Genomic DNA, 5,776 nt, shown 5'->3' on the forward strand with positions numbered 1-5,776 from the left:
ATTTAAAATTTAAAACATATACTAGTTACTCAATTAATTATATATCGTTTCCACAAACTACATATAAATTTTATGGTTAACCTAAAAAGCAATTATAAATTAATGTAAACATTTCTTTTAAAAGAAATAAAAGCTAATAAAATTTCAAAGATAAACATATTTCCAATTTCATTAAATGACATACGCTTCGATTGGTTCTAAATCGGGTCAGACGTAATCGACATCATCAGGTGCGTTAACATGATCATGATTGGAACTCAAGAGGAGGGGCTCAATCTCGTGGTAGCTGCTACTAGAATCGTCAGACCCTTGACCCTGACCAACATCGTATACGTTTCTAGGTTTTGTCCTTACGGCGCAAGCCCAATCTGGGTTCCTTTCATCTTCGACGAAAAATACTTGGTCAACTTGTGAAGTTAGCACAAACGGCTCATCCGTAATACTCTCTCCGGTGTGGATAAGGTTTTTGAAATTCACAAGCGTTATGCCATACTCGTCAACCTTGTACCCTCTGTCCCTCGTGTTGTCCGCCCAATTACACTTGAACAAAACATATTTTGTCCTATCGTAGTACTCAACCTCAATTATTTGGGTTAACTTCCCATAATACGTTTCGCCATCAGTACTCGGCACACACACACCGCTATTTTGAGTCATTTTCCCGATATCAGCTAACAGAGTGCGAAACAACTTCCCATTAACCACATATCTGTTATAGTTGACTGCCCTTTCCTTTGGCCCTCTACAGTGCATTACCAGTTTCTCACCCAGCTCCTGTTTGCGTAGGTCGTCCAATCCATTGACCTGCGTATAATGGAGGGCAATATATGAATTGAAATTAGTGTATATAGGATTTCTAAGGGAAACATGTATACACCTCATTTAACCAGTAAGAACACATTATTCTTACGTATTCACGATACCAATCGATAAATAGTTCGAAATGGTGGCTTTCCAATTGATTGTCCGCTATTCGCCCTCTAAGCGTTTCCATGTGCATCCTACAATTTGAAATTAAATTCAATATAGTTCACTCGAAATTAAGATTGTACAAGGAATGGTATGGCAAGTACTAGAGAGATGACTTATGTCCATAGCGGTAAGAACTTGTCTGAGTTAAACAAAATATATCGATGAATCTATGCCAGTGTAATACGGTTGAGAATGACTCGTATTCCCGCCCCCTTACAAGCATCAGGGTTTTGTTGGGCCTTATTATGAAACGTCGGTGCGTCATCCAAATACATCGAGCAAAATGTCACCAACTCAGTTGCTATGTAGCCCTCCGCAATACATCCCTCGGGAGCCGCTTTATTGTGCACATTAGATTTGAACCCCCCTAGGCTCCTGTATATGAAAATCAATCAACAATTGCAGTGATTCACTGTCTTTTATTCGTGGGAAAAAAATAATAATAATAACTTAACGATCAAACTTTACCTCTCAGCCGGATACATCCACCTATACTAAACTGGTCCACCCAGTTGGCATTCATGGACAAGATGCACGACAACATGAACCATGCCCGTGAAAAAGCTTGGGGGAAATACTTGTTCCATCTTGCACAAAGTCACGCAGACTTCACTCTGGAGTCGGTACAAATTATCTAGTGTCAGCGTAGTTGAACATATGCCCCGGAAGAATGTTCCCATCTCAACCAAAGGTCTGACCACGTTACCTGGCAGTGACCCACGTAAAGCAATAGGTAGAAGTTGTTGCATCAGAATGTGATTGTCATGACTCTTCAAACCCGTCATCGTACGGTCTTTCAGTCGTACACATCTATAAATATTCGATGCATAACCATCGGGCACCCTGACATCCCGAAGCACTTTCAAGAAACTGATTTTATCTTCATTGGACATCGTGTGGCAAGCTGGAGGCATATAGTTTTTTCCATTCTTCGTAAATCGATGAAGTAGACGTCTCAATCCCATCTCTTGCAAGTCTTTACGAGCATCATAGTTGTCCTTTGTTTTCCCTTTTATGTTGAGTATTGTGCCAAGAATATTGTCCATCACATTTTTCTCTATGTGCATCACATCAAGGTTATGCCGTAGTAAATTATCCTTCCAATATGGCAACTTAAAGAAAATACTCTTCTTCTTCCATAATACATGATTGCTCGCTTCTGGTCTGGTGTTGGGAGTACTCTTCTTCCGCTTCTCTCCCTGCTTCTTACTATTGTCTGGCTTTGACTTGCCGGCATCCTCATCCCCAAATGGCATCCCCTCTAACTGTCTTAGGATTTCATACTCACTAAGCACATCGGGAGGACATTGTAGTTCCTGGTTGCCGTCAAAATTACTTTTGTTCTTCCTCCACGGATGATCCAAGGGCAAGTATTGCCTATGACCCATAAAACACCATTTGTGGTCGTGTTTTAACCATCGAGACCTGGTTGATTGCATACAGCAAGGACATGCCTTTACTCCCCTTGTAGACCATCCTGACAGATCTGCATATGCCGGGAAATCATTAATTGTCCACATCAATTGTGCTCGCAACATAAAGTACGTTCTAGTGGAAACATCAAATGTACGTACCCCTACATTCCATAATTCCTTCAACTCCTCAATTAAGGGCTGTAGGTAAACGTCTATATTCATTCCAGGTGAGCTCGGGCCTAGGATAATCAGGGATAATATGAAAGATGTTTGTTTCATGCACATCCAAGGAGGCAAGTTGTATGGCACAAGCATTACGGGCCAAGTCCTGTGTGATGTAATAAGGTTCCCAAAAGGATTAAATCCATCTGAGGTTAGTCCAAGCCTTACATTCCTACTATTCGCTGCAAATTCCGGATACAACTGATCAAATGACTTCCATGCTTCACCGCCAGCCGGATGCCTCAATTTGCCGTCCTTTGTGCGATTCTCTGCATGCCACTTCATATGGGGCGATGTATACTGCGACATAAACAATCTCTGTAGTCTTGGTATGAGTGGAAACCACCGCAACACTTTTACTGGGCGTTTCTTACTTGACGATATGGGTTGACCGTCCTCGTCCAAATGAATGTCATCATTCCACTTAGATTTGCCACAAACTGTACATGAATCTAATTCTTTGTTGCCCTTCCAAAATAGCATGCAATCATTACGACAAGCCGGAATCTTTTCATAGTAGAGTCCCATGTCACTTAGATATTTTTTTGTCTCATAGGTATTTACCGGCAAACCTTCACTATCCGCAGGCAACAGTTGATTGATGAACTCAAGGAGAGATGAGAATATCTTGTTACTAATTCCACCAACACACTTCAAGTTGTACAGATGAACAGTTGCGCTCAACTTACTGTGTTTGGTCTGATCATATAGCGGTGTTTTTGCCTCTTTAAGTAGCTCGTGATACTTTTGGGCATCTACCTCCTCTACATCCTCGACTATTATTTCTTCATCACCCTGCACAATGACCTGAGGTTCATAGTTGCCTTCTCTGACATCATGCATGCCGAACACATCACGCAACATAGCATGCATATTTCCATCCTAATCACCGCTTCCACCTGCTTCATATGTGGCCGGACGATTCAACGGAGACGGTTCAACATGGTCCCGGACAGGCTTCTCACCATGAAACATCCAATCTTTATATGTAGGAAGTATGCCTTTTCCCCCTGTCAAGTGGGAGAGAACTACGTTTGGGGGATAGCGCCGGTTAAGGCGACACACCTTACATGGGCAGTAAATCTTACCATCAGGTGTTGTGCAGTTCCCAACTGTAAAGTCAACAAACAATCTACAACCGTCTCTGTATTCCTTCGTACCCCTAGTCTTTGTCATCCAACTCTTGTCCATTGTTGTCTACGGACATTAGAGAGAAATATACGCGACTTAAAAGTATTCAATAAACCCATACATATTAACTGGAATTTATATGCAAACTTAATTAGATGCTTTTATTGTTGGTAAATTGTTTTTGTCATGAAAATTTCTGAAACTTAAACGAATTAACAACTATTCCAAATGGGGACCATCAAGTTTACATTATTTGTTGTTGTTTAACTATTAGCATTCTTCATACACATTCAGGTTCTATAACTTTTTCCCAAAAGTTCATATATATGCAGTGGGTAGATGTTGAGGACCCTAGTCAAATAAAATAAATCTAGATAGGTTACGAAGTCAATATATATATACTCACACATATATATATAGTAGTATAGCATGGCTCATATTAATAGGGCAAAACCTAAGCAATATACAAATGTTATGCCATTCGTTTAATTAGGAGCTTAATTAAGCAATGTTGGAATAATAGGAAAATGCTAATTAAATAACCTTAAGGTTATTTAATAGTGGTCGTCATTCTGCCATTTCCTTTGTGTTTCAATAAGACTTGAAGTCTCCTAAGGTTAAGTACAAAGGTAGATTATATATGTATGTCTAGTTCCATAAGAATATAATTGTTTGTGTGAAGCGTATTTACTTGTGGTTTTTATTATTAAACAAATTATAACTCAAAATGTTTTTTCGATTGTGAAATGTTTGATTAGTATCTGGCCATGTAAAATCTCTACCTTCTATTTTGCTTTTTTCAACCTATGTTTACTAAATGATAAAAGTTTTAAAAAATAATAATATTCTATTATTTGATTAATATATATAATTTCAAATCACTTCCCCCCTCCCCTCCCCCATGTTGTGTCTACTTGATAAAAGTTATTATTTACGGGCTGGAGCCTATATTTTGAAACCCTCAAAATATAGAGATCTTAAATATATAAATCCGGGGTGGGTTCAATCTTATAGGAAAAAATGAATTCAATAATTTTATTTATATTCGAACGCTCCCCCTCACGTGTTCGTATTGGGTCTCACTTAATAAGCTAGTGAGACCCAAAACGTAAAATATTTAACTAAAATTAGAGTAAATTGTGGAGTTATGATTTGAACTACTCATGACCTCTATTATGATACTATGTCAAATTGTCACTTATTCCCCAAAACGTAGGGGTAACTTATAACTTATATATAATGATCATCACCTCAAATTGTCACTTATAACTTAACACTTGAAATGTTTAGTAATTATTATCAGTCTTTATTTGCTTGGGGCCCTTGGTGATTTTTCGTTATGTGGGCAAATTCATCCAATATTTGGAACTTGCAAACTTTTTGAGGTGATGATCATTATATATATATAGAATGCATTCTGCCATATATCTATATATATATATATATATATATATATATATATATATATACTGGCCAGTTGTACTGTAGTACATAGTTCATGACTAAATTGTTATATTGTCGCTTTTGAAATACGGCCAATCAAACAGCTAAGTAGATCTTGTAGAATTTGTATGCGCATGTTGCAGGCCTTTGTCAATTCTAGTTATCTCAATGATTTACAAAGAATGTGGTTACATTTTATGGAATGGTGATTTTATTGATTATGCCTTAGTATGCTTACTAATTGAGTCATCGAGGTACATACTATTTATACTGCATAAGGTGTAGGGTTTCATTTTCTCTACTTATGTTTTAAAAAAAAATCAAACTATGCAATAAATGTATTGTAGGATTAATCCTACAATACTTATCAAAAGAAGAAAGAGTCTCTAAGAAAAATAAAACAGAAAAAACTATTGGAGTGTTATTTCAATTACCTTTAGCAATGAGATAAATCTATTAGTTGTGGTCTTTGATATTATGGATGTAATTCTTTTTCTTTTTCTTTTTTTCTACATTTTTTGAGGCTTGCTTTGTATTTGGTGTTGACTGATCAAAATTTATTTTATTGTTTATGATTGATAGATGATAGGACT

The 5,776-nt window shown here is 37.5% G+C and overlaps 1 pseudogene; it reads right to left on the reverse strand.

Annotated features, from left to right (window-relative positions):
• Nucleotides 1–207: 207 nt before the first annotated feature.
• Nucleotides 208–2,672, reverse strand: LOC148586421 (uncharacterized; annotated as a pseudogene).
• Nucleotides 2,673–5,776: the final 3,104 nt, after the last annotated feature.

This window comes from Corylus avellana, chromosome 4 (assembly GCF_965113065.1).
Source record: "Corylus avellana chromosome 4, dhCorAvel1.hap1.2, whole genome shotgun sequence".
Classification (NCBI taxonomy): Eukaryota; Viridiplantae; Streptophyta; class Magnoliopsida; order Fagales; family Betulaceae; genus Corylus; species Corylus avellana.